At 41.3% G+C, this 27,273-nt stretch overlaps 1 protein-coding gene across 1 annotated transcript in view; it reads left to right on the plus strand.

The window, feature by feature from the left end:
• The first annotated feature begins 23,510 nt into the window (after positions 1–23,510).
• PRICKLE1 (prickle planar cell polarity protein 1) overlaps positions 23,511–27,273 on the plus strand; it is a 62,305-nt gene continuing 58,542 nt past the window's right edge. The window contains exon 1 of the mRNA XM_062017147.1: positions 23,511–23,705. The gene's annotated coding sequence lies outside the window, so the exon portion shown is untranslated. The remainder of the gene's footprint in view (positions 23,706–27,273) is intronic.

Raw genomic sequence — 27,273 nt, forward strand, 5'->3', positions numbered from 1 at the left:
ACTTCTGACAGTCTATGAATAGCTATACACATCAGAAGGTTGGGATGCAAGACAAAACATTAGCCAGTATCAAACAAAAGCAAATGTGTATCACACCCTTGTTTATCACACTGCTCCTTTTAAGTGGCTGCATAACATGAAGAATTTTTAGTTTGCATGTTAGTGATGTCCCAGGTGATATAAAAAGGCAGTGTAACATCCTGAGTGCTGGAATTTTAAAACATTGCTTATGTCTTTGAAAACTCATTTTCATTAGTCCAAATATCAATTACAGATATCAATCAGTGAACTTCTTAAAGAGGTCCTGTAGCATATTGTGAGTAGATAAGATGCAGACCAGCCCAACACAAATCCTTTGGTCTCTCTACAGATGAGCCCACAGCTGAACACCTATAGAAAAGATTATGTACAGATGTCTGCAAAGATTCAAACAAAGAAGAGCACTAAGGAAAACAAGGTTCTGTGAATTCAGGAAACTATATTTGGTTCACTACAGTCGCCAGAGCACTGCCAAAGTCAGACTAATCTGTCATCCAGAAAGCCACAAAAGCTAGATCTGTCAAATAAATGTGAGTCTCCACCAGCCCCTATCCTGTTTCATGGCTGGAAATGGCATTTGATTAAGTATCTGAGAAGATAATTAAAAAGTAATAAAATAGCTTGTAAGAATATAGCAGTGTTCCAAAACTGACTAGGTAGATCTAGAAATTATTTATACACATAGAGATCATTCACTACCATCTTTCAGGGACAAAGCATAAACTTTTAAACAGCACATGGCAACATATGTGGTCACAAGCATTTTCTCAGAGAGACCAATTTTCTCAAAACTCTTGATTTTAAAAGAGAAAAGGGACCTCTAGAATACAATGTTGTTTTGAAGCTGGGCCTAAAACTGCTTTCAATCCCAGTGTTACCTTGTACCCACACTGTTCAGCCTTAAGTTCCTAGTTTCTGCCAGCAACATTTCTTTTATCTCTGCACTTCAATATGATTACTGACTTATTGAGAAAAATACTCACAAGTTATTATTCTGAAATATTTATTGATTTAGTGGCAATTCAGTTAAAAATATCTCAAATATTGTTGTCTTGTTAAAGTAGTTGAAAATATAGGACAAAATTGTATGGCTGAGTCAGATATTAAATCAAGAGGAACATATTGAAGTATGTTTTACAGATCTTTGGAAACTTTGAGATTTCCATGGAGTTTATAAATTCTTATCTTTTCTAGAACAAAAAAAGGAGGAGACAATGCAGAGGAAAAGTGATCCAGTTTCAAAGAATACTTTAAATATTCTTCTCTGACAATCTAACTACAAATTCCTGCCCTGCACCCTGATTCCCTGTTCATAAAATTGTTCCCCTTATTGCACAGAATGTTATGAGGCTTCAGTATTGAACAGTCTAAGTGACTGTGGTAATGCAATAAAGGAGTCATCCAAACTCCTAAAATAAACAAAACAAAAAAGATGGAGTCTGTGAGCTCCATTCTTCCTTGGGCAACATTTTCGAGGATATCATGCAAAAACTTTCCATGGGACACATCAGCAAATCTCTCAAATGTGACTGCACATTGTTGTCCATTCTGTTTAGCTCTTAGCAAGCTCCCTGTGATCTTTGTCTGTCACAGCTCACACTCTTCTTACCTGGGTAACAGTCCTTATGAAGAATTGCTCCTAATTGCCAACATGAGGGGAACCACCTTGTTTTGAGGGGAAAAACACTGTGGCTTTGCCCTCATGGTGCCAAGGGGCACTACTCAGTGCCTTCAGAGGCCATGGTCAGTTTTATTCACTAGAATAAAACACAATTCCAGACCAAATACCTCCCATAGCTGCTGAAAGACAGCATCTTAGTCTTTATTGTCAATGTTTCATTAGTGTCAGTATATGGAGAAGCAAAAAGCATGATAGGGACATTTTTCCTACCATGTCCTGTTCCCATAACCTTATTTGCATTTTCTTTAAATCCCAGGCATGCATTTCTCTTCATTATGGAAAATGTATGCTTAATTTAAGACCCAAAGCTGAAATGCTGCTTACAGTAATGGCTTTTTGAGTCTTACTAACTTATGAACCCTTGGTAGTTTTCCCAGCACTCAGAGCAGCTTTTCTGTTACTTTCCAAGCTACATCAAAGTATTTGTCTCAAGGGCCTGAGAGGTTTTTTTTCTGATTTTCAGTGAGTGAAAGCCTAAAGAATAATTTTCTAATGTAAGTCATGTGTGCTCTAAATGCATTTCTCTCTTTATGCTAAGCTGAGCAGTTGCTCTACATGTAACGCAAAGGGGAAACTATTCCAACACTAGACACAAGTGATGTGCAGTTTACCTGATGCATTTCTCCTTCTAGTAACCTTGGGAAGTCAGAAGAGTATCTCAGCCCTGCAGTGTGAATATATAGCCAAATCTGCTTCTGTTACAATGACTCAGGGTGTTACACAAAGACCACAGTAGATTCCAGCTGAATGTGCAAGTGCTACAGCAAGTATGACATTTTTCTTACATTTCTTACATTTCTTACATTTTCTCATACTCACATACAGTAGAACCACATACATGTATGTATGGAATATGTATAAATCCAAAGTCTGATCTCTAGCTGGCAGCATTCACACCTGAGGATGAATCATGAACAACATTAATTACTCAGATGTGCATGCTCAAAACAGTAACAGACATTCCTTCTTTTCCTGTAAAACCAATTTATACAACCAAGCGTTTTACCCCCAAACTACATCTGCAGAGTAAACATGTTGATGATGGGATTTGGAAGGCTTAGAGCAGCATATCTTACAGTCTACAGTCTCTATTTCAGCACATATTGTACAATATTTAGGTGATTAATATCCATGCAGGGAAAAATTTACTTAATGATTGTGACTGTCCTGTTGAGAGCCTCATAAGCTTCCCCTGATGCCTGAAGAAGCAGCTGCAGTGTCACCCAGTCAGGGATGCATAAGCACCAGACCATCTAGCCCTTCTGCCTAGATGCAGATGAAGTAGTACCACCACAGCACATCTCAGAGAAGCACAAATGACTGTGCTCGGAGTCAGCTCCTGCTCACATCCAGAGCTAGCAGCTGGCATATATGTTTGTATTTCACCTCACCATTTTCAGGAAAACCTGAGAGCAGACTAACAGATTTCAATTCATTCTACTATCTTCATCCTGGCTGGAAGCAAAGCTCTTTTTTGTTAACCTTTTCAGATGGCTACTGATACAGTGGAGACCTCAAGCAGCAGCACACAACGACGCCAGCAGTTCTGAACATTTATTGCCTCAGCAGGAGACTGCAAATCAGACACAGCAAATCAGCAGCTCTCCTTTCAGCAAAGAAATGTCTTGCCTTCACCTCCCAAAGGATGAGAGCTTCCCGGCCTTTGGCCTCAGCTTCTTACAGAAGAAAAATACTTGCATTTGTAAGCCTCAGATATCTGTTTGACTAGAAGTGGTCCTTAAATGCAACCTGGGGTGGACCTATGTCCACAATGTGATTGCTTTGTGTTGCTATATGAGATAAAGAAGTCACAGAGACCTTCTAATGTAGCTCTCAGATCAAGGGCAGATTCACGCTAGCAGAAAGCACTGTGGCCATGGATCTGTAAACACCAGCAGGGCTTGCTCTCTAATGCCTACTGCAAAATAGACACATACATAACCTTGAGAGAAGCTCAGAGAGAATGATTTTATTGTTTGTTGCTTGTTTTTTTACCCAAGGGGCAATGGAGTGTGGGGATTAATCAGTATGTGTGTAGCGGGGGTGATAAGAGACATCGGCTTCTGTGGAACAGGGGAGGGCCTAGTTGGTGGGTACAGCCCTGGGCTGAGGGCAGCTGCCTCTGTCTCGTGCTGCCCCTGAGACCTGCACAAGAAAATTCAGAGGTACTGTCCTGTGGGCCTCTCTCATGTACAGTGGGTATGCTGAGGGCAAGAGGAGGTGAGGTTAGCTATTCCTGGTTTTCCCACAGGGTTAAGCTTCCTCCACAATGCTCCACAGGAGACACAATGCCGGTCCTCTCAGCATTGACATTACCCAAATTGGGTGAACTTTGAGACTCAGGCTGAGCTTTGCAGCCAACTCTTTCAGTATGTGCCGAGTGATTTTATGCAATGTTTAGTGTACTGTAATACACTATATATCCCCTTTTGCATTGCAGCTTCAAAGAAACCTGCTTCTTATTTTAAAGTCATTCATTCACTTGGTGGTACAGTCTACCTCAAGTGACCCCCAAAGGCAGAGGTAGAGGCAGGTAATAAAGACAAGGTCTAATCCTGAAGCATGTTAATGCTGAGTTTTGCTGGGAATTTTGTCTGAGCTGGGATGAGAGGATCTGGCCACACAGAGTTTGTGGAAGCACAGCTAACCTATTGAACTCTTCCCAATTAGTAATCAGGCTCCTTTGATACTTCTGAATTATAAACACCAGCAAGAGAGGGAGTGATGCTACATATCCCTTAATTCCAACAAAACATCAGAGTTAATGTATTATTAAACCAGCTATATAATTACAGCAAAACCTCTTCTTAGATATCTTAAGTGATCACTTTTTCCTACATCATTCCTTTATTTCTTTCACAATTTTATCTGCCATTAAGTAGTTATTTTCTTTAAAAAGAAAAAAAAAACACCTCGCAGTTCTTTGGTACTGATTGTATATCTTTCATCACTAACATTTCTCTAACATCAGCAGTAACACAGGCCCAGATTATGGTCCCCTTACTCACAGTAGCCAGACATTTTTTGAACTTCTTCTGACTTCAGAGTATTCTCTTGTGTCAGTGTCCATTCACCAATGGAAGGTGTTCACAGTCTGGCGTGTGGTGTTTTGTTGGTCACTGGCACACTGGCACTTCTGCTTTCAGAGAACTTTTTAAAAGATAGTAGCTTATTGCTTATTCATTGATTTAAATCTTGGCAGCCTTGTAAATAAGCACAGCTAAACCTTTTTTTTTTTTTCTATTAGCCACACTTTACCAATGAGGAAGGATGAGCAGAGGGATGATGTACCACTTCTAAGCCTTGATTCATAGTTGTTTTAGGAACAAAGTGGAAAAGTGACTGCAGCATTCAGTACTGTGGCTCATGGGCCACAAGGCAGATTGTCAGGAGACTATTGTCTGCAGCTCCTGGGTTCATGCCTTCAGAGGCCAGGATGAAATCCAGACCTAAGTTGTTCCTATCTATTATTTGTGTATTTGCAGGGTATCAGTTGCTGAAGCACTGAAAGGCCAGACTAGCCTGAGGCCACAGACTCAGCATCCACACGGAGTTCAGATCTCAGGAATTCCTCCATCCTTTTCCCATGCTCCATTCTCTCCTTTGTGTGACATGAAAATAAAAATAAAGCTCAGGCCACCATTGTCTCGAGGACTTTTTGGTTTGATGTAACAGACACCAGCATGACATCACTGCTGTATTTATTCGTTTTGTCCACATTTCTACAGCAGTGTTATGATGCTGCACAGCAGTGCTGCAATCATATAAATTAGGGGACTTAGTTCAGAATGGTCAAGATAAGCCAATGCATTCCCCTTGCTTGGAGAGGACAAGAAAGAGTTAAAGAAACAATGGTGACAGAAAATGTATGTTAACATTCAGTCACATCTCTGACTTGCTCAGCAAAGTGCTTGTTCCTTGTCTGAAATCATTTTGGTGATCTTTTTTGTTCTGTTCAAGACAATCAAGAACTGTAACTTGGGAAAACAGTGACGTAGTGACTTTTTCTGGTACTCTTGTTGCCCTAAGTCATTATCTTTTTCTAGTAATAAAAATCATGTTGTTAGCAGTGAAGGTGACCTTTTATACAAGTCTTGTAAGCTACAGAGATTGGGAACCTCAAATAAAAGTCTGCTGAGGAATCTAGAAAAAATAACTGCTTTACTTTCCTTTTGTCTAACCTACAGCTAGAAACAAAGAGTCAGTTATTTATGTTCCCTTTACTGTTAACACAAAGAAGTAGACATCTCAGACAACAAAGGCCAGGTAATCTCACTCTAATGTTTCCTTCTCACCAGTACTTGCGAAGGGGAGTTGTTGGCTACCTTAAACAAGATTATCTATACTAAAGTCCTATGAGAGAAATCCTCACCCGAGTCACCACAGTTTAATCAGCTTTATCCTTATTGTTTCTGGATTATGATCAGTTTAACACAAGGCATGAAGTGTATGACTTTTTATTTGCTTGAAAAAGATCATAGGAAAACAGAATGGTTTGAGTGGGAAGAGACCTTAAAGATCACCTAGTTCCAAACCCGTGCAATGGGCAGGAGCACCTTCTGCTAGACCAGGCTGCTCAAAGCCCCATCCAACTTGACCTTGAACACTTCCAGGGATGGGGCATCCGCAACCTCTCTGGGCAATCTGTTCCAATGCCTCACAGTGAAGAACTTCTTCCCAGTATCTAAACCTCAGTTTAGAGAGTCTTTTAGTTCAAGGCTATTACCCCTTGCCTATCACTAGATGTACTTGTAAAAAAACCTCTCACTAGTTTTCTTGTAGGCTCCCCTTTAGGTACTGGAAGGTTGTAAGGTAGCTTATAATGTCCTTCTCTCTCAACCGCTCTGCCTTAAGGGCTCAACTCAGTAGGTATTGCTCAGCTACAATTTCTCTTTAATGAGCAAGAAATAAGGGCCAAAGACCTGAAGAGCTCATGGAGCTTCTCTGCCCTCACGTCTTTTAACTTCTCTCCATGTTCTTCTCTCTCACCTAAGCTCTCATCACCATCTATAGCTCTTAGCAGCTGGTGGCCATGATAAAACAGGTCAGCTGCTGAAATTCTTCAGATAACTTTTGACAGGCAATTTGGATCAACAGTCTACAGAAATAGTGCATTTCTGAAAGCCACACTCAGTTTATACCACGGTGCAAATGGCTAATGTTCAAATATGTCAAACAGCTCAGGATTAACTGTACTGGAAAGTATGAATTTAATTTCCTCTGTGTAAGAATTAGAAGAGAAGCTTGTTTTTAAACTTCACAGTGGCAAAATAGTAATTGCATTTTACTTTAGAGTTGTTTTCTGCAGGGTGGAGGCTTGGTACCATGTACGATATTAATTCAACACCATGCTTAAGCATACACATAATTTTGAGAAGAAAGTAGCCCTAATGAATGAAAAAAAGATGAATACTGCTCTGTACTTTAGTAACTAAGAGCTGGAAGTCTGAAAAATCATTTCTATTTTTTTTCCCCACAGAAAAAGCAATGGAAAAACATTTATTTTTTTTAAACCTATTCATGCAGTAACTAATGCTTCGACTTTGGACTGTGGTATTGTCCTGATAAACTTTCTTTCTAAGGTACTGTTTAGTTTACTCCATACCAGGAAGAAAGTGAGCAAGCGAGAAAGACTGACACAGGGTTGTGTTTGAGGCCAGATTACCCAGCGGTAGAAAGTGGTGGGCAGCCTTCCCTGGGACCCTGTTCTAGTGACATAGTATGTCTTTTCATTAGAGAAAAACTGCTTTCAAAGGCATCATAGCAACTCCTGAAGGACGCTCTGACTTTCCAAAATGGGACAGAGAGTTACTGTTTAACACTGAAATACTATTTATTAGATAAACATTACATTTAAATAGCAAGAAAACACATTAAACCATTGCAAAAGTTAATGTATTTTCTTTGCTGCAGCTTTGTCTTTCATGTTACTTTTTTTGAAGTTTCATATCAGACCAAAGGTTCAAAAAGCATCAGTATATATAAACTGCTATTTACTTGCTTGGTGACATTGTGTATTCCCCACACTGTTCCATCACTGATTTCAGTGTTTACTCCTGAGTAATTGCTTTCTTTTTCCCAGTTTATGGATCTTCTCATTGGTGCAGGACAAAAGTAAAAACTTCTCTGTGTGTGACACTGGTTTGCTGCCACGGCAACACGTGTCATCCTATATGCAACCATTTGGGCTAAATTCTGCTCTAAATTCTGTACTGTTGATTCAAGCTGTTGGCTTGCATACTTTTGCAGAAATTTAAGAGAAAGATACATCTATTACAAGACTATTATGCACACAGTTCTGCTCCCATGCTAATCTTACTTCACTGGTTTCAAACAAGTTGCTCCTGATTTATATTAGTTTGCCAGAGATCAGGTTCAAGTATGAAACTTACGAGGAAGTAACAGAAATTTATTAAAAATAAAAATCTTTTTCCTCATTAATCAGAAATGGCTGTGGAAAAAGTAAAGAAGTGACTCTACATTTGCTGATATGTGGGAACACTTGCCCAAGTACTAAATCCCCCTTTAAAGAAAAATAACATGTGCTAAAGCTTTAAAATGAGCCCAAACACAGGATTAATTGAGGAGATGGATTTCAGTTCTCCCCACGCAAGTTTAATAGGCTTTTTCCCAACCAGGTTTTGGGGAGTTTGGTCTTTTAAACCACTTGTTCTTAACAGCAGTAAGGAAGAAATCTGGAAATTGATTTATTGTGAGGATTTTCCATTGTACTCAATGGACACTCTGCAGTGAGTTTTTGGGGGTGTTTTTTGCATACTTTCTAGCTAATATGAATCTGTTAAAGTTTATACTTTGCATCTACCGGTATCATATATCTTACTTAGACATTAAACACAGAAGACCTGGAGCTTGTACTAAAGAAAAAAGAACACTTAGTGATAATATTTTACAGCAACATATAGCTCTTATTTTCAGGTTTCTTGGGACTGTAAACTTGCTGATACACTACTGTCCTTTAGAACTGCCACACACTAGCTGAGCACCATAGAGTTTGATCAAATCTAAGAACTAAAAGTCTTCCATAACAAATGTAGCATTTGACCAAAGACCAAATCCTAGTTTGGTTTTGGGTCATAAAGGTGTAAGTCTGCCATCAATCAAGTTCTTTTTGAACTGATCTAATTCCAGGACATTAACTCTTAAGAGCCCCAGGAGCCAAAACAGAGAGGAAATTACTCCTTCTAACAGAAGATGCTCTTGTAACTGCAGCACCGTGACCCACCAACAAAGACAGCTGTGTCCCATGCTGCAGGAGCAGGAACTCAGGGCAACTCTGCCCAGGGAGCTGCATCTACTCTTGGTCACATTGCAGGTGGGAACAAGCAGTCAAAGGCAGCTATTTCTTCACATTGCTCTAACCTCCTGCTATTTAAAACTCTGGCACAGAGCAGTCTGATCTGCCTTCTCTGCAGCTCAGCTAGCAGATTGAGCCCTGTGCTGCATATGCTGGTGTAACTCTGACCATTCAGGCACGCCAGGCCAGATCCTTGGCTGCTTTTGCAGACCACACACTCAGCAGCCTTTGCCTTACATCAGCTAGTAACAGCTAGAGCTGATCACAAACCAGAAGGGGAATATTTCTCAGTTTTTAGCAGGGTCAGTTTTAATTGAGAGAATAATCTGTCAGGTTTATTTAAACCACAAGAGATCAGACTAGCAAGCAGGGGATCAGCTCCTCAGAAGAGTATCCTAGGCACACCCCTTTCTCTCTAGGAACAGATATGCCCATACTATGGCCAGAAACTGCTGACTCTGTGATGTAAAGCACATGATCTGGCCCCTATACCACATTTTCTGTCAAAGCTGTACCTAGAATTTATGAAACTCTGGTGATTTTTTTTCCTCTCTCTTCTGTTTTAGATCAGGCTGAGAATTCATTTGAGCATTCAGAGATTTTTAATATCATCTTTTTCTGGCTTAACAGACATAATGTTTTATTATTTTCCCACATTGTAGGCTTTTCAAAATATACTGCCTTTATAAGCAGAGATGTAACAAGAGGGAGAGAAAATGGGTAATTATATATCTTATCCTTTCTTATCAAAGTTGTGTGTTGGAAAAGAGGGAGAAATTAAGAAAAATTGAGAATAAAATTTATTGTAGACATTATTTCTCAGCTCTGCTGAAGGCCTTCCTATGAAATTTCTCCTCCCAAACCTTGTGACTTCAAAGACTGTGTATGACACATCTTATATGCAAGGATTTTTTTTTTCAATGTAAGAAAATAATATTTCCCGTCTAACTCAAATAACTAGGAAAAAAAAAGTGTGTTCAATGATATCTCCCAGAACTACAGCTGCATTATGATTGTACAGAGAATTTTAAATGCCTGGCCTGCCTAGAGAAACCAGCTGGGGAAAAGAAAAAGAAAAAAAATAACCTCTCCTATTCCTACAGGAACCTGAAGGAAAGTACAATTAGTGGATATTCTCATGTACTCTCCAAAAGATATAGCATGTGCTCTTTTCCCCAGGAGATATATAGTGATCTCAAAGGAGCATTTGCCTGTCATATTGCACCCTGGAGCTTTACATCAATATTTGCCTACTCCTGTCAACCTCAAGGACTTAAAAAAGCCGTGACTTCTACCCCAGGCCAGTATGTAGTGAACTCCCGAATCCTTAGATTGTTTTTTCTGTCTCTTTCATTTTTCATTAGAAAGCTTAGATCATCTTTTTAGCTCATCTCTTCCCTTGTCAATTATCCATACGGTATTTACAGTGCCGACAGGTCCAAAATACAGAGGATATTAGAGAAACACTTTCAGAAGTCCCTCCACTTGGGAGCCCCTCCTGTGGTCAGCTCACAGTGGCTTTGTTTAGGCATTACATCTCCCTTCGTTTCACATCAATTCAGAGATGATCATCCTCACATCTACAACATAGCTTTGGAACAAGCTCAGCACAGGGAGCAAAAGCAAGCACAGGCTTTTTGATAGCTAGCGCAGCTATAGATCAGTTCACTCCCCAGCCTCACATCTGTTTCTTGACCTAGTGTCACCCCTGCTGCTTCTGCAGCACTGGAGGCTCCACATCTGATGGGGTCAGTCAGTCCAGGAAGGTTCACCCCTCCCCACCTCCTTGTCACGAAGAGGGATGGAGGCTCCAGCAGATGCCTTCCTCCAAGACAGTAAAATGAGAAGAGCGGGGATAGGGCAGTAAGGCCCACAGTCCTTCTCAACTGCTGGGCCTTTTCCTGATCCCCTCTTCTTCTTCCCTCTTTTGTGAGGTTAATATGGGATTCTCCTTCTTCCACATTCCCACAGAAAATGCCTCCAGCTCATGCAGGAGAGAAAAAAAAGCCGTGTGGGCTGTCCCCAGCAGCCCTGGTAGATTGCCTGTGGCTGTTGGGAATATGGCAGAGGCAGATAGCCAGGGCTGCAAAGTATTAAGGAGCTGTAACCTCTTACCTCACTGAGACCTCAGTGTCTGTTGGACATGCTCTTACTACCAAGAAGTCTTAAAATGGAGTCACACTATGTCTTCCCATCTGTCCTGGGCAGCCCCAGTCAGGCTGCTCATATGCAACCACTCTAGCAGGAGATCTGTTGTGTCTAGAGGTGTTTTCCCCTGTCTTCTTTTATCTCTTCAGCTATAAATTCCCTGACATTCCCTTTCATAAAATATCCACTTTACCACTGTTTCTCATTACTTTCAGTGACCAAGCTGTACTTAAACTTGCAGCTATCAGTTACACTTCTAGTTCAATACTCAAGTAGTAAAATCAGCTAATCAGTCATTCACATGAGGGGCAAGCTTCAAGTTTGACATCGGTTTCTGAGGCAGATTATTGTAATTCTTAGTATAAATTGTGGTTATACTATTCAGTTATAACCAGCTACTGGAGTTACCGCAGCACCAGTGAGAAAATCAGGAAATCTAAATGAAAACAATGCATTTTTCACCCCTGTGTTTAGGCATAGGGCACGGATCACATTCCTTGAGGGCAAACTGTACTGGATGACATGGCTATTTTGAGTTAAGACAAACCTAGAGGTTCATATGAAAGATCATGTGCCTCACGGAAATTCAATGTTGAGATGAATGCATGCTTTGAACTTACTGGGATAGACTTTTCACATTTTCCAATGCAGTCAGCTCCTCCACGACTATCTTTTTGTAATCTATTGGCTTTCTGATGTTACAATGCTACATAGGTAGGAAAAGAGGAAGAATGGTTACCTGTTTATGAGTAAAAATTCTACCTAGTCAATGTTACAAAGCACAACACATACTTACACATGACAATATCCTTAAAACTAGGTCCAGCCTACTGAGTAAGACTAAAGAGGACATAGTTGGAGAACAGTGTTGATGCTTCCCAAATTGCAATAGTTTGTCCTATATCATCTGAAAAAATATGCAGAATATCTGAGCAGTGGAAGTCCCCATAAGATTCAGATAAAAGAACATGGAAGTCTTACATGAATCAGGATGAAACACTCAGGAAAGTTAGGAAACCTAGCAATCTAGAGGAAGATGTCTGAAAGATGTCAAGGAGAAAAATTGGAGAAACAGGTTGTCTATGAAATAAAAGTAACTGCTAAGAAATTTGCTGCTGCTGAGTGGAGCAGCAATAGGACAGGACAGGATGACAGTGAAAAACTCAGTAGGCTCTGGTTACCCTTTTTATCTTGGATGTTATTCTTTATATATTTTCTTCAATCATTTGATCATAGGGTCTGGATTAGCATCCTGTCATTATTATTGTTCTTGTCAAGAGATTGCACTTCTTTACATTTTTTCATCTCTGGAAGTTTTATTAAAGGACTTCTCTATGACTTGGATCTTGCTTGCAGGGCCTGAAGACTCACATGCATCTCAGAGATTCAAAGGTAGAGTTTCAGAGAGAAGAGTCCTTCACCACATTGATGTATAATTGGGAATTGGTCAAAGGAATCATGTGTATGGACTCAATGATGTTAATGGTGTTTTCCAACCTAAATGATTCTATGATTCTTCACAGACCTTGGGGCCTGTATGGTTGTTTCTCTCCCATCCTAGTTCCCATTTCCTCCTCTTGCTGCAGATTTTCCCTTCTTAGATATTGAAGAGGTGCCTAATTGATTTAGCCTTGGCCAGAGGCAGGTCTGACTTTGCAGTCAGGGGACTTTGGGCAACAGCAGTCATCACTGCAGCCTCTCCTCTGCTAACAAAAAAACCTCACCACACAAATCCAACACATGAACTAATAAGGAGGGGAAGAAATTGGTAAAAGTGTGCAATTCATATAAACCTTCAGGCAGTAGATTTCATATATCCCGGCATTAGTCTCTCATACACTAGTTCTTCTTAACCTCCATGATTCTTATCAGTACATAGTAACCATACACAGAGTGAAGGCTTAAATAAAGATAATGAACAGAATGTGGGTGGGCTCTAGAGAATATCTTGGAAATCATGAACAGTGGGAAAATAAGCATTTCCTCACTCTTCCTCAATCCTGCTACCTCTTACACCCTCCCTGGTCACATGAAGGGTTACTTTCCTTCCCAGTACCCAATACTCTGTTTCTCCATCATAGTTTTCAGGTTATTCCTCTTCAAGGTAGGAGATATGAATCTTAGCCCTTAAGCTGCGGATGGAAGATAAACAAGCCTCAGGCTGATGTTCTGGTGACCAGGCTGACGTATGAAAGATGGGAATCATTCTCCATTGTCAGCTATGTGGACCTGGGCCTGAAATTGGCATGCACCCTCTTGATTTTCCAAGCAAGATTGCCTCTTAGGAAGTATCAATGCAGATAAAAATTTTCTAAAGAGGGTGCTCTCCTCACTGTCTTAGTATTGTCTGCAATGTCTTTTACCAAGTCTTAACTTCAAAATTATATAGATCAGAAAAGAAAATGCTTTCACTTAATCAAGGTCATTTCTTCCCTGTTTTCTCCCTTTTAAAATCTGTTTTAACTTTGTATTTGTATATTAGATACATTTGATAAATCATGAGCTAGAGGTCAATGTGATATTGCAATGGTTTGACATAGATTTGACTAGTGCTGACTAATCCTGACAAATTTCCCCCTGATTACATTTCAAGATACAATTTTACCACTGGAGGAAAGAATAGGGGCTTTCTAAGATACCTTTGTGGGTGAGCAAATTTCTCAGATTAGTACAACAAGAAGAATGAAAAGGCACAAAAAAATACTGTTTTCTAAGTATGAAGGAAGTGTGTTGAAAGGTTTTAACAAAAGTTGTGATTCTGTAATTTTTGTGTGCAATTTTAAGTGACTCAATGCATTAAGTGCATTGATTCAAATGCTTTCCTTTGGTGTGATTAAACTATGTACAGAACAAAATTATATTGTATTACAGAGAATCTCAAATCAATCTGAAAAGCACAGTCAGTCCTGAGAAATTATCTTATATAGGCCAAATAATTCAGTGTGAGTTTGCCAAATCCTGATTCGCCAACTCTAGTGTTTTGACTTTCTGGAGTTCCCATTATATCAGGTTTAACTACATAAAATGCAAGCAAAGAAATATAAGGCATATTTAGCTGACAAATCAGGCGACTTGACATATTTTCACATGTCAACCTTGACAGATAGAAAGGCAGTGCCTGAGAAAATGACACCTCCAAAGGGACAAGGATGTCTTTTTACATCCAGTACCTCAGCTTACTTAATTGTTGACACTTCACAGAGGCAATTAATGTACAACGAACCTTACAAGGTGGAGATTGAAAAAGCACAAAAATTTGGCAATACTCCCTCCAACTAGACCTAGAGAGAGACTTAGTGCTAAAGGGAGCTGTCAGGGCTATAGCAAATTGTGTTGTGACACTCTGTGGAAGAGAAGAAATCTGAAAAATAGATTAGTGCTTAATTATCAACTATTGAGGCTGTATCTTCAGTTAAGATACTTGATATCTGATTTGGCAAATACTGGGGGATAAAAGAACAATTGTTCAAATTCTGTAAACATTTCTGATTTTCAGAAATGTTGCCCACTCATTATCCCCTTTTCCTTCTGTTGGATTTCTGGCTCTTTACCATCTCCAAAAAAAAAAAAATCCTTTGATTTATTTACTAGCGGCTCTTATGTTTCCATGAACTCCCATGTTACCACATTTTACAACTCAAATGTTTTCTGAAAACACATTTCAAAATCTTTTCAAATGGCTAAGGAAGTGGAATCTTAAATTTGTTTATACAGTAGAAGCATAGTGCCATTATCTAATGAGAAAATAGAAACGTCATGTAGCCTAATCTATGGGAACACAAATAATTTGAATAAAAAGCATCAAACACAGAAATCATAGTATGCATTCAAAACACAGAGAACATGTTTTCAACAACTTAAATCTTAGCATTTTAAAAATTATTTTATGTCTGGTTTTGTCACATTTTGTTTTCAAAAATTGCTTGCAATAGATGTTGGAAATCATTCATTCATTGGTACTTAACATAAAGATCCAATAAAAGGTATTTTGTCTAGCAGAAAGGAGAGAGAAACGAAATGCTTCTGATGATATTGCCATTTCTGCCTGGCTTTAGAGGTAATGCTGTTTAAATCTGGTTGAATTCTGTTCCCCCTTTTCATTTCTCAAAACAATGACTACTTAGGCAATGGAACATGTTTTCCCATGTGTGTGTATGTTACCTGCATACTTTGCCTTTATGGCTTCTGAACTGATGCATGTGGCGGAGGCAAAATGACCTAAAAATCTGTGAGACAACTCGTATCTAAATCATGGTCCTAATCATAACTGAAAGCATATTCCCAGCACATGAATTTCAAATCTACCTAAATATTTGTACTCTGTGTATTACCACACTCATCCTATCAGCATCAAAACAATGTCATGTGAGGTTATTATTTGCAACTAATAGCTGTGTTCTGTTACATAGCTTGAATTGTGATTACTTCTAGAGATATCAGTCCTTCTGAAATACTTTTTTAATTTGAGAAAGAAATGTATTTTGCTACATTAGGGACCTTCCAGTTTACTTCTTCAGGTGGAAGATCATTTCAGTCCTTTCACTTTTAGTACAACAGTCAAAAACTTATGAATCTCTCAAGACAGAGTTTATCCACTGCTGTAAAGATCAGACTTTACTTTTACAGAAGTTAAATTGACTGAGACGTTGTTTCATTAACAGCAGTTTCAATAAAGACTAATGTTGATGTTTTTAGTGTTTCATAGCAATGTTTTTTCTAAGTATGTTGCATGTCTGAAGACAAAAGATTTTCCATTGACTTAAATGTCCAGTAGGTCACGTTCTATATTCATGGAAATAATACATCAATAAATAAAGTCAAAACTCTGAAAGATTTACCAAAGCAAATTATTACAGCAATGTAAGCTTACTCATGTTCACTTTGAATCTTGACTCTGAGTGGCACTCCATATGAAAATAACCCCATATAAATTAGGCTAAAGATAAATCTAGCACAGGAATTAAACGTTTAATTTGGTTTTAAGAATGTGTTCTACTTTTTGTAGCTGGTGCATCAGTCATATAGTAATGGCGGAAACTAAAATCTAATCATAGCAGCATCCTTTCATTAGACAGAAGTAAAGCATGTAGAAAACCAGAAAATAGTTCAGGCAACAAATGTCATCTGTGTCCCCATACATGAACAGTCTCTAGCAGATTATACTTTTGTACAATCATTAGTCAGTGCTTCAATCAGGCTACTCACATTTTAATTTCAATTTGATTTAATTGCAAGAATTGTAATTTCAAAAGAACTTATCAGTACAGAATTCAATAGTGTTTTATCTTAATTACAGCATATTCTTCATGTCACCTATTCTTCTCTGAGGATGATGAATAATTGATTACATGATTTGCCACAATTATTTGATGAATAATCAATGGCATTCAATCAATTTGTTTAGCGATTGTGCTTTGCAATTTACATTTAAGTAAAAGATTAAGATCTTCTGCACAGTTAAATAACAAACTATGTTTAAATAATGTTAAAACTGTAACACAGTGAAACAAAAGCTAATCAAGTTAGGGTTGTGATTTACACTTGTGCCATTATAGGGAAGGAAAAGGACAAATGGTGTGATGTGTTATTTTTAACTTCTAAGGCCCTGGATTCTCAAAGTGTGATTTTTAAGTAAATTGAATTTAATAAGAACAAAAGATTCTTAAAATCACCATAGTTGTTTATACAAAATACTATTTATTGCCTTCCATCAAGTTTTTTTTTCTATATAGTACTTCTGTATAGTCTGGATTGATCTATGAAACAGCTAATCATCAAGTGTCTCAGTGGATGTGGGATCGGACATATGCTTTCAAAGCTGTTTCATCTCTCAAAGTGGGGACAACAGAAGGTTGTTCAATCTCAGTGTCTCCTGTTCAAACAGAAACAGCTCCAGACAATGAAGTGGATACACTAAGGGGAAACACTGTTAAAAATACACAGTAGACTCATAGGCATACAGGTAGGACTGGGAAATAGACGTGCAAAAGACCACTGGGTTTCTGAGTATACATCTGGAACTAGAGAAATGCAGGGAGTTTTGCTATTAATTCTCAAATACAACTAGAGACCACCATTTATCTGAGACCACTCAGAAGGCAGAGTACAGTCATCCATGGCTGGAAAATCTACAGAAACATTGGGATATTTTCCAAGAGCTGCCCCAAACAACAGTGCAGTTAGCAGGACTGACTCCAGCTCCAACAGGAGGGAGCATGAGGCACAACAGTGGAACTCAGAAACAGGACTGGGATTACTTATTTGTATTGTAAACCAAATGTTGTTCTTTTCATCTCGGTCAAGTTGCTCATTTTATCCTAGTCCACAGGAGATAACTAGGCAGGAAGAATCAATGGACAAGTCTGTGATCAAAAGTAGGGCATGAAGCCTTCATATAAAGATGACATTTTAGCAGGAGGACATTTTAGGCAGGACATAGAGAGGTACTGGGGAAGATGCTTGGGAATTAAACCCATAAGGGACTTCTTTAGCAGGCCATGCAAGGACTCAGCTGACATTTAAACTGAGATTAAAAAGGATCATATAGCTGAAAAAGTTATAGAGCCAAAGGACAAGGCCAAAGCAAACAGAAAAAAGGGCAAAAATCAGCAGGAGAGCTCTTAAAAATTAAGGACTATGACAAAAACAAACCAGAAAAGGAGGCAACTGTAGCCTGGAACAATATTTGAACTGGAAAACCTGAGAAGCCATCCTCTCTTTCAAAGGCAAGCATGCATTCCAGTTTTGTTCTGACTCTCTGTCAGGTGCAAGTCATTCCCTTGATGCATATTACACCCAGGTTTACATGGAAAAAAGAAATCAAGATGGGGATATTGTACTCCTCAGTCTATCCCTTATCTGAAGGACTGGTGAATAGTTTTCCAACTACCCTGCAATGACCACCCAGCATTCAAGTTTCGTGTAGATTGTTGAGACTCTTGAGGATACAGAGGAGGAAAGTGGTACACCTGCTGAGGTAGAGGGAAAAGCAAACTTCTTAATCAATGATGTCTTGAAAACTTCCTATTAAGATCTTTTTTTTTAAAGTCAGACATATACAGTTAGTGAAGAACATATTCCTGGGTACAAGTCAAAGAAAATTATAGGGTTTATAAGAATAAGCATTTGAAAAGTTATGTCTAATCCCTTCTGGCAGTCCATGTGACTTGATTCCAGTTGAAGAGGCCCAGAAACTCTCAACACAGAACTAGAACAAGGTGCTCTTGTTGATATTAATCATTCATGTGCTTCTATACAGTTTTTTGTCTGAAAAAGCTCAAGTACCACACAAACATTAACTAAACCTTGCAAGACTCATGTAATGTAAGACAGTTTTATTTCCTGCATGCAAAAAGTGAAACTGAGGCACACCTACAGCTATCTAGAAGTACATATAGGAAAAGAATGGCTATTGCATCCATTGTGAGCTCCCCTCCAAAAGAAAGACTAAGGAAATAAAAGAGAAAGCATAAATCCAATGCACAGTGTGGTAGGAAGTGAGCAGCAGAAGCTAAAGCATTGTTCCTCCTGAAAAATCCCCAAATCACAGAGAATCACAGCATCTTAAGGGCTGGAAGGGACCTCAAAAGATTATCTAGTCCTAGTCCAACCCCCTGACAGAGTAGGACCACTTAGAGTAGATCACACAGGAATCTGTCCAGGTGAGTTTTGAATGGTTCCAAGATTCAACAACCAATCTTGGCAGCCTGTTCCAGTGCTCCTTCACCCTCTTAGTGAAGAATTTTTTCCTTATCATAGAATCATAGAATGGTAGGGGTTGGAAGGGACCTTTAGAGACCATCTAGTCCAATCCCCATGTAGAAGCAGGTTCACCTAGATCAGGTCACATAGGAACCTGTCCAGGCGGGTCTTGAAGACCTCCAAGGAAGGAGACTCCACAACCCCTCTGGGCAGCCTGTGCCACTGCTCCATCACTCTCACAGTGAAATAGTTTTTTCTTCTATTTAAGTGGAACTTTTTGTGTTCCAGCTTCATCCCATTACCCCTTGTCCTATTGCTAGTTACTTTAGAAAAAAAGGGATGTCCCAACCTCCTGACACCCACCCTTTAGATATTCGTAAATGTTAATAAGATCACCCCTCAATCTCCTCTTCTCCAGACTAAACAGCCCCAGTTCCCACAGCCTTTCCTCATATGAAAGATGTTCCATTCCCCTGATCATCTTGGTGGCCCTGCGCTGGACTCTCTCCAGAAGTTCTCTGTCACTCTTGAGCTGAAGAGCCCAGAACTGGACACAGGACTTCAGATGAGGCCTCACCAGGGCAGAGTAGAGGGAGAAGAACCTCCCTTGACCTGCTGGGCACACTCTTCTTGATGCATCCCAGGATGTCATTGGCCTTCTTGGCCACGAGGGCACATTGCTGGCTCATAGTTAGCTTATTATCAATCAGGATAATACTGTTTCTTATGTTTCTTTGGAACCTCTTCTGTTCCAGCTTATACCCATTGCCCCTTGTCCTGCCATTGGACATCACTGAGAACAGCCTGGTTCCATCCTCCTGACACCCACCCTTTACATATTTGTAAATATTAATGAGGTCACCCCTCAGTCTCCTCCACGCTGAAGAGCCCCAGCTCCCTCAGCCTTTCATCATAAGATGCTCCACTCCCTTCATCATCTTTGTGGCCCTATGCTGAACTCTCTCCATCAGCTCCTATTCTTGAACTGAGGGGCCCAGAACTAGACACAATATTTCAGATGATCCCGGAAACTGGCCTATGCTTCACACCATAGAGAAAAGTGAAACAAAAGTGTCCAATCTGACCTTTCAAAAAAGTAAAATCTAACCCCAATCTGATGTAAATGTTATACAGAATACACAATAAAAAAAAAAAAAATAGGTAGATGCCTGTGGGGTGTCTGTTATTCTGTGTCTTAATGTCAGTGTAAAAGCCAGTATGCTTCACTTAAACTCTCTGTCTTCAGGCATGGCCTTTTTCTGTTCCCCAATACTTAAACTGCTTTAGTGATTATAGACAGCACAGTCTGACCTGTATCTTCTGTATTGGCTGAATCCAACAGCTCTAGGTCACAGGATCAGGGTTGGAAGACACCTCTGGGGGCCATCTGCTCCAGCCATATCTTCTAAGCTGGACAAGCCTCAGAGCTACATCAATGCTAGTTTATATTTTTGCTTCCTAGCTAAGGAGCCATTTTTGTTCACCTAGCTGCAGTTGCAACTCCATACATAAGGCTTACACAAAAACAGTTTTGTGCAACCTCTTCCCTATCAAGCATTAGTTAGTCCTTTCAAGATGAAAGCACTGGATACTTTAAAGACAGCAAGAAATATTAAAAGTTGGAAGAGGTAGGATTGGAAAAGAAGGCCTGATGAACTGTTCTGGACATTTCCTTCCAGGGCACCTACACAAATCTTTACAGGTGCTTTTCCCTCTACTTCAAAATCATGCCAAAACTTTTCATACCTTACATTTTCAAAAAAGCTCCTGCAACTCATGTCAAAATTTGCATTCTTCACATAAGATTCATGATAACTGTCAGCACTACTTTCTTGAGAAAAAGTCTAAATATAGAAAATATACATTATAATACACTTTTCATACAATAGGGAATAGTCCCATGCTAGTTGGGGTTTTTGCTGTGTCAAGGGAACTTGCTTATAAGTAGTCTAGATGTTTTTACCTTGCATAAATCTTTATGAAATATTTAATAAACATTTAAGGTATACAAAGAGATAGGGTAACTCTGAGCCACTCTTACGTGCAAGTTTTCCTTATATTCTCTCTCAGTCCACTCCAGTGGCAGAATAGACCCCATCTTCAAATTATCCAGACTTCAAGTGAATGAAAAGTACATTCAATCTGAGGGTAGACAAACCCCAGGGGAGCCAAGTAGCTGCCATAGAAAGTGCAAAAAGAATTGATGGAGACTATTACAGCCCCTTCCTCGGTACTTATGTTTGCAGATTGTATTTTTTTATCTTATTTCTTACTGTTTGCAAGGTTATGAGTTTATTTTTTCCCTGACCCAAAGTCCCATAGGTCCAAAGAAATAATGTGCTTTTTCATCAGGATTACAGTTGGTCACTTGGATATATTTTATTTCTGTCCCTCTTGTGAAAAACAGAGCAGGCTGTAACACTATTAAAGCAGTTATGCTGGATTTGCATTGCAGACATGGCTGTAGAATGGGTAAATTACATTAGTGCAACAAACTTCCCAGGCTACCCATATGGTTAAGTAGAAGACTAAACTAAGAATTTATAGCTTAATTAGAGGCATTTGTAAGTGAGGATCAGATAAACAGATATACAACTTAAAAGAGTGCATTGGCCATAAATTCTTTCATTCCAGATTCAGATCTGCTAATATATGACTTTAAACACCTTTGACAAGGTTATTTAAAAGCCCAGCAATCTTATTTCCTATGCCTTTGGAACCTGAAGTGGGAAGAAGTAAATGACGGAAATTATGCAACGCTGCCAGCACAGTCTAAACGTATTTAGATCTCAGTGATAAGTGCTGCAGAAACGCTTGACTAGTCACTGGGGACAAACACAGGACAAGGGACAAATAACTCTATAGCAGTAGATGGCTACAAAAAGCGCTTTTGCCATATTTGCCAACCTTGCCACCCTTTTCTTTATATTTCCTTTAGAATGTATTAATTTCTTCATGTTTCTACATCATAGTTCTTGGTTTATTTTCTTAAATTATAGGAAACATCCAAATTCATTCTGACGGAAAAAGTGATGGAGACTTCCTTTAATGAGGTTTCACCTGTCTGTACAAGTGTCTGCGCTTTCTTTCTGAAAACTTCCAAACAGATGCATTCTGGAGGTGTTTATTTTCAGACTTGGTTAAGATTTAGAAGGAAGTGTTCAGCAATGCGATGGCGATAGTACATCAAGGCTGCAAGGAAACGGCAGGGCGGTGCACCCAGGGTTAGAACTGCAGCTGAAACTTTTAAGGTGATAAGTAGGTTTAACACTCTTGCCTGTAATAAAGCTGTAGCCTGGGGTTGTAGGCTGAACTTGTTTCCTCCGAGTGTTACATTTTTACTTTTTCAGATACAGAAAGATGATTTTGACCAGATTGGATTCCAGATAATGAAGGAACTCTGCTAACAGGGGAAAACCAAATGTGCTTCATAAATGAGGGGGGAAATTGCTGTTTCCTAACCTCAAATAATTCCTCGTTTAGAGAACCAAAAGAGACACTGACAGACAACAGAACAGATTTCAGCTTTATATGAAGCTTTCACAGCTCCAAATGCATATTTTTTCAACAAGCAGGGATAATTCGTGATCACTTAGAAGTCACTCCAGAAAAATTATCTCACCTTCCAGTTTGTAACTATAGAAAAATAACATAGCAATAATTTAAAGGTCTTCATTGTTACTCCTCCTCTTTGATTGTTTTCATAGAGCATTTAAATTCTGTGAGAACCAGGAACTCAAATCATGTTGCTTAAAGGGTGTGAGGTGTGGGCAACAGAAATGAAGGCTGCAACCTCCAGTAGCTTAAACAATATCAAAAGTGCTGATAAAAATATACATGGAGGGATTTAAACGTGTAACTACCTACTTCACTGTCCCTTTAATGCTTAACACAATCCTTTCACCATCTTATTAATGTTAACACCGGGGCTGTGTGGTTTGGGAAGTGCCCACCACCGCCAGCCATCCCAGGGAGCTTTCCTAAGGCTGGTGGCTGCTGGCTCCACGTACTCGGGAGGCTGAGGGCAAGGGCTGAGGAACAGCTTTGGTGCCCGAGGGCCAAGGGACTACGGTGGGCCCGAGCGGCAGGCTAGGCCCGCGCCGCGTTCTCTCCAGCAGTGCCCCGGGTGCAGCCGGTGGGTACGTGCAGTACGTCGGGCAGCTAACACAGCCGGAGCGAGCTCCATCGCCCATCTCCGCACGCATCACAGCGAAAAGCTTTTAATTAACTTTCCTTGATCCCTCGGCGACAGCCGGCGGCGAGGAGCCAGCAATTGCTCTCAGAGCCCCGACTGACCGGAGGAAACGGAGGGAGGTGCCTACCCGTCCTCCGCCTCCTCCCTGGCCTCCCCGAACCGAGGGGAAAAGGGATTTTCGTAAGTTTTGCCGCGCGCCCCCGCGCTCCGCGCGCCTCCCCTCGCGCCTCCCCGCCCCGCGCGCCGCCGGCGGCCCCGGCGGAGGGGCGGGGCCAGTGGGAATCCCCCGCCCCTCGGCCCGCCCCGCCCCGCCCCGCCGGTTGCGCGAGCCAATGAGCGCGGCGCAACGCGCATGTCGCCGTCCCGGGCGCGGGGCGGCAGAGCCCCCTTAGGGCGGGGAGCGGGCGCGGGGCTCGGCTAGTCGCGGCAGAGGTGCCGGCGGCGCGGGAGGCTCCCGGTGGGCGGCCGAGCGGTCCCCTCCCTCCGCGGCGCTGCTGGAGATGCGTGTCGACCGCCGGCGGTGACTCCGCGGGGCAGAGCCGGGCAACTCTCTTTCCCCGCCGTCTATGTGACGGACCTCGCCGCTCGGGAATACGTCGCCTTGTTTCGGGCGCGCTGCGGGGAGGGTAAGTGGCGGCTCCCGAGGCGGGGGCCTGACGGACAGCCTGTGGCGATGCGGCGGGACGCCCGGCGGGTCTGGCGGGGCGTTGTTGGCAGCCGGGGTCCTGTCACTGGCAGCGGCGGCGGAGTCCTTCCCCCAGCAACTCGCTTTGCGGCGGGGGTCCTGCGCCCCACCTGAGATTTGCATCGCCGGGGCGCCCCGGTAAGGAGCCGGCACTCGTCCGCGCCGCTAGAGTAACGCCGTCCTGCATGGAGTTGTTGGACTGAGCCTGTGGGCTCGAGAGAGCCGGCGCGGGGAGTCCCCCCGAGCACCGCGGCGGCTGTCGGCGCGGAAAGTGATGGTGCGGCGCCAGCTCGGTGCGCCTGGCGGAGCGGGAGGCGCGGCGGGCCGGAGCCGCGGGTCTGAACGAGGCTCCAGATGCGGGAGCTCAGCTGTTGCCTGTCAGTGAGGTGACAACTGGCTTCTTCTAGGCAGCCTCCGCCTTCTCCCTCATCCCTAGTGCAGTGTCGGCGTCTGGTCTGGGCGCCCGCCTGCTCCGAGCGGGACACCCCTGCTGAGGCGGGTGGGGATCGGGGCGACCTCCGTCTGCCAGCCCGGCGGCATCGTTCGGGCTCTTTGCTGCGCGCGCCTTGTGTTACTGGGGGGGTACACCTCTCCCGACAGTGGCTGAGATTCAGCACGAACCTCGCCGAAGTCTGTAGTTATTTTTTCCATCCTTAACGAAGAGAGCTCCGTAAGGGTGATGGACACTCCCTAAGCCCCTTCTCCCAGAATGTTTCTTCCCAGCCGCGGGATTTCAGCCTCCATCAGCCACTGTTTCTCCTCCTGGACTGGGTTGGGTGGAGTGTGGGGCGCCTTCCTCGGCCGTGGTCCGGGCCGGGGGCAGCCGCGGCTGGCTTTGGGCAGGAATCTGTCATGGTACCCCAGCAGGGTGGCCGAGGAAAGCAAAATAAAGCACCCACTGCAGCAGTTTTTCTGAATGCCATCAACTGGAGAGCCAGGAAACGCAGCGGGGGATGTTTTACAAGCTCTCCGAGAAATGTTTATACAGAGGCTTTAAAGGTTAACAATGCGTATTCCCTACATGCTAAAACCTAAAAGGTGGCAAAAATAAACGTCTAGCGTTACAGCCGGAGAAGTGCCCTGCTTTCATTGCTTAGCTGGTAACTGAGGTCTTTAAATTGCATGTTTTGCATTGGCAAACTCAGAGTGACCACTGAGGTTTTCTATCAGGGTGTGCATTTCTCTCTTAAGCTCCAGTTATCTCTAGGAGGAGTTACTGTTATTTGTGTTACTTGTCTGCAGCACAAGAATATCACGATGGCCACGTTTTCATCCCAAAATGTCATCAGGTCAGAGTGAGCTTGGAAAGGGAACGGAGAGGAGAGAAGCAGAGAGCAGTCCCTCTGACTGCAGTGACAGATTCTTTCATTTCTTGCTGCAGAGCCCCGGATGAACTGGGCTGCTGCAGTTCTGCCAACAACACGATTAATTGTGGCCTGTAAACCAAGGTCCATGGAGCTGCTCTCTTTCTGTATAACAAAAGGCTTTGTAATGAGTAAGCCCAGATCAGTCATATAAAAATTTTAACATCAACTGGGCAAGGTGTGTGTGTGGGGACCTTACAGGGTTAATAGCTAAACTATTAAGATTGGAGTCAGATGTGGGTAAAAGCAACAGGAGAGTCTGTTTTTTCCTAATATCCTGTAGCATGATGACTCTGAAGAAGGTAATTGGGTTTTTTTTAAAATCTGTTTTAATTTAAAATGTATTAAGTAAGAAGAGCCTTATGTAAACTTAAGAATCCTTTTCTTGTTTGGAAAGGCAAGAGATGGTTAGAAATGTCATCTGAACTTAAAAGTGAAAGGCTGTAAACTATGTGTGGATTTTCATGCGTATGTGCAAGAACGTTATTAATCTTATTTTCAACTAGCTTATTCAGAGTTTTAGAGGGACCAGGGCGTTTCAGTCAGGCATTTGGCAAAAGAGCTTCTGTCTTCCTTTTTTTTTTTTTTTCCCTAACAAATGAGTTCTTTCTAATGTTTAATAAGACATTTAGAATGCAGGAGTAAGAGATAGCAAGTGTCTTCCAAAGAAGAGGGAATGGCAGGGCAGGAGCAGGGAGCCAGGTTTTACTTACATATATAATAAGTTGGGAATGTAAATTTGTGTATGTGCTGGTTTTGGCTGGAGGAGATCTGAAGAATGACTTGGCACGCTAATGACCTGGCTTTTCAGAACTTCAATAGTTTGGTCTGTCTCCCCCTATGGTTATAATACGAGATTAAATGCATTTGGCATATTTAATTAATTAGCATATGAAAATCACATGGCTTGTACTTTGTCATTGTTTTCCTGTGAAACTTTTCTATGCTAATGAATGTCTACATTTTGCAGAGTAATTTAAATGGCTTTGGTTCATATTATGTCTTTGCAGATGGCTTTGACCCCTTCTAATGCTGCAGCCTTTGTATTCTAGCTTAAAAGTCCTTTCCTTTGTCATATGGATCTTGCATAATAGGTTGGCAATGTCTGCTATACACAGCTTCTAAGCACAGAGTCCAACAGAAATTTAAAGTCTGTATTTGCTTGTGTGCTGTGTCTGGTGCATTCCAGAGTTAATTGTATGTGCAGTAGTGAAGTCCATTTAAAACAAACAAACAAGCTGGGTTTTGTTTCTGTTTTCTATCTTAAAGAGATCTCCACTGTTAGGGTCTAAAAACATGCTCTGAAATGTGAGGTTTTATAATTACGAAGCATCGTTTGTGTTTCTGGGAAAATCATTATATGATATAATATTGCATTAAGAATACTTGATTGTGAGAGGGATGTGTAATGACAAAGCGGCTTATATCAATAGTCAGTTGACCTCCTTGTATTAAGGCTTAAGCGTCAGTTTGGCCAGCACTCTTTTCTGCTTCTGCTGTTTAAACAGAGGTAAAGTCGAGGTTAGATCTGGTCATTAGTAAATACTTGGTGTAAGCCTTGCATGCTTAGGTCCTGCTCCTGGAAATGTTTACCGAAATGAGTAGCTTTTACTAGTGTGCTTAAGATGTTTGGATTAGGAGTTGTATAATGGGAAGAACCAGCTTGGACAGATACTGCACAGCTATCACTCCTCTTCCCCCCTCCCACCTTGTAGATGAGGAATGATGGGAGGAAACATGTTTTGCAAGTAATAGCACACTGAAGTGGTGGCATTTCTACCAGAAATTCCTAGATAGACTACCAGACCATGATTTGCCAAAATGATGCGGGTTTGTTACAGAAACAGCTCTCTGGCTGATGGTTCGTTGTCAAAGGGTATTTCCAGTTCCTGAAAAAAACTTTCACAAGTGGTATGCTATAACTCTTCGTATTTTGCTTGTTTATATTGTACACTAAATACATCGTACTTTTTTGGCAAATCTAAATGAGCAAATGACTTTGCAGCACAAACAGACATACTTCTCAAGCATGTTCTTGTGCAAGGAGGGGTTTTTTAAATGTATGAAATGAGTGAAGTGCCTAGATACAAGAGGTATGAGCCAATACAAACACTTGCAGTGTTTTTTTTAAATATCTATAAATGA

This window comes from Colius striatus, chromosome 1, assembly GCF_028858725.1.
Source record: "Colius striatus isolate bColStr4 chromosome 1, bColStr4.1.hap1, whole genome shotgun sequence".
Classification (NCBI taxonomy): domain Eukaryota; kingdom Metazoa; phylum Chordata; class Aves; order Coliiformes; family Coliidae; genus Colius; species Colius striatus.